Here is an 11,011-nt window from a genome sequence, read left to right as displayed (position 1 = left end):
GGCCAAGTGAAATGCCTATCTAATGAGTCACAAAAACAGAGAAGGTGTGTTCGAATAGCTATTTTTTTTACTGAAAGTACTTGACGACGGTCTTTCAAGTTGGATGATGAAAATGCATATCTTTGAAAAAATATAATTTTTTGTGTGTGAAAACTAGGGTTTATAGTCTTTATACACTAAAAAATCTAGTCTGCCCTTCAACGAAATTTTTAATTAGAATTTTTTTAAATGTTTATCAATTTTCGAAAAAAACACCTGACAACCGATCAGACAATAGTTTTAAGTTGAATCAATGCAGACAAGATCATTAACTGATGCTCATTAGCTAGTTGATACATTTGTCTTTTAAAATACAACTGACATATAAGGATCGTAATGGTGCAATGTGGATAAATTTATCGGTTTCAATGAGCAAAATTGGTAGCGCGTCATCCCTATAATGGCTTCCATTTCTACGATTGTGAAAATGAACTGGTGTAATGGGGAGATAATTCTGACGAAGTAGAGTCCTGACTGATACGTACTTATTTACACTCCAAAGTTGGAAAGGGGAATCTCCCTTGCAATAACTATTGTTGATAAAGTGTGAGCGAAATCACCATACTTCTATGACAAATTCTTCTGCCAGGAGTAAAAGATTTTACTCCGACAGGCACACTTACAAAATAAAACTCCATACTGTGACTGGCAGTTGATACGAAATCAAAAGCTAATAATCGGTAAACTAGATCAAGCTATTCCGATTAAGAGACCCAAAGGGCATTTATCATGACATTACGTCAATATTCAAGATTAAGGATGTACTTAGGTCAGGTTTAGGAATGTTTGTCCGATGTTTGGACTCCTTGGTGTTTTGGGTAAAATATTTTACCTTATAACAGCCATTTTTCGGTTTAAATACGACTGCAATAGCTCATAAAAGATCATATACCAAAACTTAAGCAGATTCTAGATTTCTTTTCTTTCAATTTGAGACCCAAATAATACCAATGAAGATATACCCATCTTTTTATTTTTATATTTTCCCCGTATTTTTTTTAAAATTAGATATCTCTTCTGCCTTATAGTATCAATTTTAAATCTTTTTTTAATTTCACCCAAGTACATCCCTTAGCTATACCAATCAAATTACATTCAATACAAACGAGCCTAATATATTGTAATATACAATGTAAGTGTGGCTGATATTAGGTCCATCACAAAATGTCGAGAAAACAATCAACAAACTTTGCATATTGCACACTCGAATACATTTACGACATTAAACATTTTGTACCCACAATGTGCAATGTGATCAATGACTAATGATAATTTCTATCAGATATGATACTAAACTTGTTAACATTGTTAAAGAAATAGACAATATCCTTTACCTTATTTTGCTGTTGCAAATTTGAGTTTAAACCCATGCAACAAATGGACAACACTGGCTGTATTTACACCTCAAAAACTACTATGTGTACAAACAAACCTGTGTAGTTGGAAAAGTTTAAAGGCCTGGCATCCACTAGATATGTAAAAGTTAAATGTATTTTGTGTTTCAGAAAGATAAAATATTTTTTGGATTTTGACGGGCATTTTTTTTTTCTTTCGATCCTGCAGAAGGTGTTATAATAAACAAACACCTGAATTACATTTGATACTGTCCACTCAGTAACATCCTTTAACTCGCCTGTAGTTGTGTAGATACATATTGTCTGTCTATTGTATAGATTAGTCTGTACTCAGAGTAATTTTGTTTTTAGGTCTAAACACAACCATTGTTTGTCTATTTGTTATGATGAACCTTAAGTTTACGCCACATTATGTATGTGACTGTCCCAAGTCAGGAGCCTATGATTCAGTATTGTCGTTTATTGCTGAGTTACATAGATCTATTTGTTTTTCGTTCATTATTTTGTACATGAATCAGGCCGTTAGTTTTGTCGTTTGAATCATACCACATCTTCTTTTTTCTATCTAGTGAGAGGAAGGACATCATCTATACAGCGGACAAACCATGTAAAAGTTGTGATAGAACAGGAATGATTACTGCTCTAGGTTCTAAGGGGAATAACTCTGAAGAAACAAAAAGATCTAGAAACACATGCATTGCAGGACGACAACTTGTTAGTGGAATATATGAATATACCCTGATTTATACACTTCTATTTAAACCGACAAACTTGTAGGATTTTAAAATGTTAGTTTACAAAATAAAACAAGACAGGGTTACATATCACCCTACTCGGTATTCTGTGGTTGGCAAAGATGCAACAAATACCAAGTCTTAGGTTATTTTGGATAGTAAATATCGGATTACAAGATAAAATCTACACACAAAAATAAATGTGCACAAAATGTTCATTGTCAGTTTCTTGAAATAAGTAGTTTTTACAACTCTTTCAGTTGCACAAAACCAGACATTTCTTAATTAAATATTTTAATACAACGTTACAACTAATAGTGGTGTTATCAGACGAGCATTTCTTCTGTACACATTTTTTTCAAACTAGTTAAAGAAATATATTCATACTACAGTAACTAACTTGTTCTCTCTACATTCATGGCTTGTCACAACATAGTACCTCATATCAGTATGAAAATGACTTATGACCTTCTAGAACATAAAAGATCTAACAGAAAATGAAGTTTATTTCATTACTAAATCATTAGCTCTCGATGTAAGAGTAACGACTCTGCTAATCGAACGGACTTTGACTGAAACAACGACAGAAACCATGTGTCAATGTAGGAAGGTTTGCAAGAACTTCAAAGGTTTGAAGATAATCCAGGCAATAATTAACTGGATATGGAAAGCAAACAAGGGACCTCACAAACACTGATTAGACGACAGAGGACCGCAGCCAGGAAGAACACCACATTGATGAGGTCCTTTTACCTGATAAAGCTTCTCATACCAATATTAAGGGAGGGGCAAAGGATTCAAAACCAGCAGAGGACAGTGCCAATTGTCAACAGACAGCAAAAAAACAAAAGATATAATGATCACCAACAGATGATAGGTGATGTCAGATCTTTGAGGAAGATCTAGAAAGATCTTATACAACACACTGACTGGAGATGTACACAGGAAGATATCAACATTGTCAATAATCGTGTACACAGTTGGACAAGAAATGTTTGGAGTGGGTAACTCCTAAACATGAGATGGCTCTCCGTGTGACACAAAAAACATAACCGACTTCAGCAAGAAATACAGACATTGAGAACGGAAATAAGTAATGTAACAAGGTAGTATAGAAGGGCAATTGAGGAGGAAAGAGAAGGTCTTAACTAACTCAAATCAATTCTAAGGGAGAGAAGAAACAATCTATAAAGAGAAGAAAAGCATAGAGAGAAAGAGGGAAATTTAAAGCATTTGTCATACAAATGAGAGGTTTAGCTAGCTGTAAAATCATGTTTTATCCACTATCAACATAAGAAAATGCCTGAACCAAGTCAGGAATATGACAGTTGGTATCCATTCGTTTGATGCGTTTCAGCTTTTGATTTTGCCATTTGATTTAGAAGTTTCCGTTTTGAATTCTCCTCGGAGTTCGACATTTTTCGGATTTTACCAAAAATTCAAGTTGACCAAAGCAACAATGGACGAAACGAAGGCGGGATCGGTACAAGCCACTTCCAGAGAGTTGTAAAAAGTTATCTTAATGGGATTCAGCTGCGGTTAATAACGTTAATAACATCAGGACAGACATTACAATAAGGAATAGTTAATGGATGTATCATCTCATTTATCTTGTGTGTCAAGGGAATGGACATTAAACATTGAGAGAGAAAACTAGAGGCAAAAAGAAAACACAAACTAACATTAAGCAACCGCAAAATAGAGGGATCATGGACGATTTAACTACCACTCAAGATACTCATGTCCAGGCTAGACGGTAACATGACATGGCCAAGAATTGCTTTCAAGCCAAAGAAATATATAAATTCAATAATTAGAAAGAGCACACACCAAGTTGAACTGAAGGTGCAAGGAAAAGTCATTCAGAAGGAAAAGTCATTCAATCAATAATTGACAATTCCATCAAGTGCTTAGGAAAGTGGTTTAAAGAACAATATCAGGAGAATCAAACCACAAGTATCACAGAAAGTGAGGAACATCGACAAGACTGGTCTACCAGGAAAATCAAAGGAAAGGGTATACCAACATAAGACTCCTGCCAAGAATATCATGACCACTTATGTTGTAAAAAAAAAAATACATTGAAAACCGTTCAAAAACTTGAAAGAACCATCAACAAACATCTAAGAAAATGGTTAGGTGTTCCACCAAGTTTTCCATCAGTAGGGCTGTACAGCAGGACCAACACGCTACAGCTGCCATTAACATCTTGGAAGAATTCAAAGTTGTTAAAATTCGCCTTGTTATACATTGAAAGAATCTAGAGATGGTAAAGTAATTACATCAATTGTCCACGAAAGAACAGAACGAAAGTGGTCAAGCATTTCATAGACAGAGAACAGTTTGAGTCGTAAGTACATTGTAGAAACAGTGGCAGTATGAAGACAGTACCTTGGTATATCGAAATACTTCTACTGGAATAATGCTAACCCCCATCACAATCAAAGACAGTAGAACAAGTGAAACTGCGAGCTACTGCTCACTGATGATACCCCCGCCGCAAGTGGATAATATTAATAGTGTAAAAATATGCAAGTGTTCAGTAAACAGGAAGTTGTCGAGTGATGAATCTGAAAACGCATGACACGGTATAGCTGACTTATATAAATCCTGAAACCAAATTTCAGAAATCCTTGTATTGTAGTTCCTGAGAAAAATGTGACGAAAATTTTTAACTTGGTTATCATGTGTAAAATCATACAAGTGTTCGGTAAACAGGAAGTTGTCGAGTTATGAATCTGAAAACGCATCACACGGTATAGCTGACTTATATAAATCCTGAAACCAAATTTCAGAAATCCTTGTATTGTAGTTCCTGAGAAAAATGTGACGAAAATTTTTAACTTGGTTATCATGTGTAAAATGATACAAGTGTTCGGTAAACAGGAAGTTGTCGAGTGATGAATCTGAAAACGCATCACACGGTATAGCTGACTTATATAAATCCTGAAACCAAATTTCAGAAATCCTTGTATTGTAGTTCCTGAGAAAAATGTGACGAAAATTTTTAACTTGGTTATCATGTGTAAAATCATACAAGTGTTCGGTAAACAGGAAGTTGTCGAGTGATGAATCTGAAAACGCATCACACGGTATAGCTGACTTATATAAATCCTGAAACCAAATTTCAGAAATCCTTGTATTGTAGTTCCTGAGAAAAATGTGACGAAAATTTTCAACTTGGCTATCATGTGTAAAATCATACAAGTGTTCGGTAAACAGGAAGTTGTCAAGTGATGAATCTGAAAACGCATCACACGGTATGGCTGACATATATAAATGTTGATACCAAATTACAGAAAGGGTGGATGTGTAGTTCCTGAGAAAAATGTGACGAAAGTTTCATGGGACGGACTGACTGACGGACTGACTGACGGACGGACTGACGGACTGATGGACGGACAGACAGAGGTAAAACAGTATACCCCCCCTTTTTTAAAGCGGGGGTATAATTAGGGAGACAAATGTGCTTGGTCAGGATTGGAATTAGAAAAAAAAATCTCTTACAGTGTCATTAATGATGTGGTATCCTGAATTCAGTTCCATCGAAAAATCAGTGTATAATGCGTTACCAACACCTACAAATGTGCACAAGATGGTACCGTAAGGTGACCTATAGTTATCTATTTCTGTGTCATTTGCTCTGTGGTGGAGATTTGACTCATTGACAATCATGCCACATCTTCAGAAACACCAGATTGTCCCTTGTGCAAAAAAAGAGGTAAGCTTAGGAATCCAATATAAGGATGGAAGATCCTGGTCTTAAATCTTTGGATTAACACCAAAGGAGATTAGAACCGATTTGTGGTTTTCCAGGATCTGCTTCGTAAGAGAACTTAGTGTATATATAGGATTTCCAAGTGTGTTATTTATCCCCAGTTCCTTAATCAGGCAGTCAATGTAGTGTTTCTTGCAAACAAAAACAATATTGTTTGAGGCTTTGTCAGCTGGTGCGACAAGATATTTTTCATGGAGGTAAGACAACTCCTCTATGACATGAGGGTCTTTAAAGATGGAAGGAGCTTTGGTGCTCATTGACCCTTTAAGCTAACTTACTATTATCTGAAACAATGACCTCACTGATTTTACCCACTCCGAGAAAGTGTCAATCTCAACCTTTTCTCTTTTTGCCCAGTCTTTTGCATAACCCTCAACATAATTCATTAGTAGATTGAAGTTCTGCTTTCAATTGATTGGCTGTGGCTCTCTGTATTTCGGACCCTTGGACAAAAGTTGTCTCAACTTGTAGTTATTGACTGTTTATATCTCCAGAAATTACATGGCCAGCAGGATTATACACGAAATGGGAATGTGAACAGGCACAATCAGGTGGTTTAGCTTTGAGATCATCAATATTTAGATTCTGCAACACTTTTTTGTGATTAAAAGTTTTAGATGCAACAGGTTTGGTGTAGGAATACGATACTCTAGGAGAAGGTTGATCCTTAAAGTAAGAAGGAATGTTGCTTTTTACTCTTTTATGGTGAAGAATATTACTTATATTTATAGCATCAATACCCTTGTTTGTGAACTTCAAATTGAAGAATGAACGTTTTTGCAGTTCCTCCGAATCTTCAAAAACGGGTCTGAATAATCTATGGTTAGCAATATCCATCACCATGGCAACTATTTTATACTTCGTAGATCGACTATCTGTAGTGTGGCATTCTTCACACGCTTTCGATAGAGAGTTCAGTCTAGAAAGCGGAAATGAGTACAGTTTAGAGCGAATGTGATGAATTAAATGAGGTTTATTTATATGTTCGGCAAGCCCATCTATAGAAACATCATGCATATCAGGTGGATTATAGCGACGATGTCCATGGCTCCTCGGCCGACGAAGAGACCTATTGAATAAATCCATCACATTCACTGAACCTACAGTATCTATTTTATCGTTACATCCATAAGGTGTTACAGTACCTAATTATCTGATCCAGTATTCTTATAAAAAAAGGCTGAGGTCTATTTGTTATGTTGTAAGGTATGGTGAATTATGTTTTTTTCTAAAGGAAACTTTAAATTAAACCCTACAATGTTAGAATTACAATTGCTCTCGCCTTCCTGAGTTTATAATCCTTGCACTGTGTCCAACGCCCTGGACATTCTATGGAATATAAAAATATCATTTTCGGTAGTCGAGTGGAGTCTTTCACCGTCTTTTTTTTCTTTTTATCTAAGGTTGTAACACAGTTTATATTTGCATTTTATATACAATGTATGAGTGCCTATCCAGTGGCGGATCCAGAGGGGGTTCCGGGGTATGAAACCCCCCTTTTTTTCGACCGATCAATGCATTTGAACGGGGACATATAGTTGGAACCCCCCCCCCCTCTTTATCCTGGGTTGGGAACCCCCCCCTTTTTAAAATGGCTGGATCTGCCCCTGCTATCAATAAAAAGAACCATATCTGGATCCTCGATATTCGTTATGGAAATAAATATACTCATCATAGATACCAGGACTGAATTTAGTGTATACGCCAGATGCGCGTTTCGACTACAAAAGACTCATCAGTGACGCTCGAATCCAAAAAGTTTAAAAAGGCCAAATAAAGTACGAAGTTGAAGAGCATTAAAGACCAAAATTCCTAAAAGTTTTGCCAAATACAGCTAATGGTAATCTATGCCTGAGGTAGAAAAGCCTTAGTATTTCAAAAAATTCAAAAATTTGTTAACAGTAAACTTATAAATATAACCATTTCAATGACAATTCATGTCAGCACAAAAAGTGCTGACTACTGGGCTTGTGATACCCTCGGAGAAATAAATCTCCATCAGCAGTGGCATCGACCCAGTGGTTGTAAATAGATATACTACAACTTTCAATTTGTTAATTTTCCATTTTTCAGAAGTATCATAAACATAATGATACCCTCTGCATAATTGTACGGCGTTTTCGTGACTCAGTTATGTTGTATTTTGGCATGTACACATAATACAGACTTTATGAACATGACTTTATATGTGCTTTCTACACAAAAACGGTTCCTAAATATAAAAAAATATAATGCTTGACCAACATAATTATGAGGAAGAATGACTAAAATCTTCATTTCTGAAAATCACCATCCCAAATATTGACCGATACAGAGTAAATTGGACCAAATCACTACTTTACCTAAAATTTCATGCCCCAAATTATTTGTACAAGTAACTTTATCCCCCTATTTACTATGTTATGCATTAAAGTTATACACTACCCAGACTTCACACTAGGGTCTCTATTTGGAGACAACGAAAATCAAAGAACTATAACTGTGTCCCAGCACCATATACCAAATATACATTGCCTGCTCTTTGTTACTCTATAGTCCTGTATGCATTATGTTTGTCAAAATATTATTGCTTTCTACCAAATGCAACCAATGAACAGCATTTTTGTTTTAAATAAACATTTTTTTCTCTCGTCAAAACATTCTGAAACAGCACTGTCATATAATCACCTACTATTTGTTGCTTTTTTTAATCTTAAAATTTATGCACTGATATCTTCTGTTTATCAAATTTAATATTCTGTATGTTTTTCCTACAATAAAATATTTTATGTTGGTCTTCCTATGAAGTATTCATTCAACCATTCAAACTACAACATGCATACAAAGTTTCATGTTAATGTGACCACTACATCATAAAAAACTACTGTTAATTCAGAAATTATTGTGAGGTTTATAGTAATATAAATAATGTGACTAGATGATTACTGCAATAGTAACTCGCTTTTGGATACACAACTGTATGCAGATTTTTCTACAATTGCACAACTACAGCAAAATAATAACAACAATATAAGTAGCAAGTATTCAAATTTCAAGAAGATGGACAGTTTCTTTATTGGACTTTTCAACACAATTGTTAAAATCAATATAAAATTATGAATCTATGGCATAGATAAATAACTAATAAATACATGTTCATAATTGTAACTTTATTACTAAAATAAGTAATTGAACCACACAACTTCCATTTGATAAGTATGATCTTATACTCCTTAAAATGATGTGTTCTAAAACTTGTAATGGTGTTATAGCTGTGGATATCAATGCTAAAGAAACACCTTAGAAACTTTAAAAATTAACAAAATATGAGAACTTATATGACAAAAAGTATCTGTCACTTCAAAAAGATAAATGAAATGGTGAAATATCTAAATTAAGATTAAAATAAAAAATGCATTTACTTTTATTTAATTTTCAAATTTGTCTAGTTTAAGTTAGACAACACAGAATATGGATAAGTTTACAAAAGATCATGACTGAATACATGCAAATTTCACTTACATAAAAAAAATGAATATATATATTTTTGTTTAACTCAACTTTTCTTTTTCTGCATTGAGGGTTACTGTTGGCATAATACTTCATGACCTAAGGCTATTAACAATAGGAGCAATTGTGTTAAAAATAAACAAAGAAACCATCTCATACAGTAATGGGACACAGCTGTTTTGGAAAATATCCATTCCTTGGCACTGACCGTGTCAGTGTGCTAAAAAAATGCATACAAAAACAACCAAACAAATAAAGTCAATAGAGAGTTATAATATATAAATGATGATGGTCAGCTAATACAAGTAACTATTTTTCATGTGTACAAATTCTCTTGGATAAAGGTTAAATTGTATTTTCGTTAACTCTTGATTTCATGGTTTTAGAAAATTCTACATACAAGCTAAAGGAATCTTCAAATTTATGGTTCAAATATTCCAGCATCATCCATGAATAATAACAATTCCACAGTCTTGTACAGTTGTTTCGAATATATATCAGGTCTGTTCCTTTCACATGTAAACATAAATAATTGTTTTGAAAATCATACATCAACACACACGGACAGGAGAGGCAGTTACATTTATCTTAAGTTGGTTGATGTAACTTTTGTTATCCTGTAAGGTTATGTAGTTATAAGAAATGTATACTTCTAACAAGCAAATGTAACAAAAAGAAATGCTTTCCCAATGTTATGAGTAACAAGTTAATACATACTTGTCAAATAAATATATATGAATCCCCTTAAAAGAGGAAAAATGCAAAAGTGTATCAAACAAAAACAAAGCATAAGGAACATGTATAAACAAGAACACACATATCAAATTCATAATTGATAAATTCAGAAAACAGGAATCGGTCTAATAAATTTATGACAACTCACAACTGCCAATCAGCTGGTCAAATATAAATTCATTCTATTCATGATTACAAGAGAAATTTGTGATAAAATTTGTAATGTTTTTTTTTATATACTGAAATATTTAAAATATAAGTACTAGTATAAGGTAGAAGACATCTAATGAACCCCAAAATTACCACTCATCAATCAAGCTATTGACAAAATATGAAGTCTTTATGTTCAATCATTCCTGAGAAAAGTGTGAGGTAAATATTTGCTGGACTAATGGACAGACTGACAGACAAGTTAAATGCAATTAGCCTTTTATTTTTATATTGGCTGCACTCCTAAAATGGGGGTATAAAACAAAAAAAATAAGAATTCACTAAACAACTCATATTACTGGCTTAGTTTGACAATATAGTGAACCAAATTAGTTGAAGTTTACTTTTCATCATTTACAACAGAAATATTCTGACTACAATTCATTGCTAGTGAGCTCTCATTTTGCTGTTACAGTTTGTTAAAAGGATGAACCTACATAACTGTATGATTATAGTGTCGATTTTTCTAATACTTTAATTAGTAAATTAGAATATGAAAGTGTTATGTTTGATCCTTTATTGAATTACTATTACTGTTTTATTGATAATTTTATTTACATGTTTTGATAAAAGGTTGAGGGAAAATACTCTCATGAGTATATAAAATATATAAAGTTTCCCTATAAACATTTCCTTAAAAACATTAAAAACAACCTCCACTCCCCATCCCC

This window comes from Mytilus galloprovincialis, chromosome 3 (assembly GCF_965363235.1).
Source record: "Mytilus galloprovincialis chromosome 3, xbMytGall1.hap1.1, whole genome shotgun sequence".
Taxonomy (NCBI): Eukaryota; Metazoa; Mollusca; class Bivalvia; order Mytilida; family Mytilidae; genus Mytilus; species Mytilus galloprovincialis.
The sequence above is the reverse complement of the archived record's forward strand: the minus strand, read 5'-3'. Positions refer to the sequence as shown.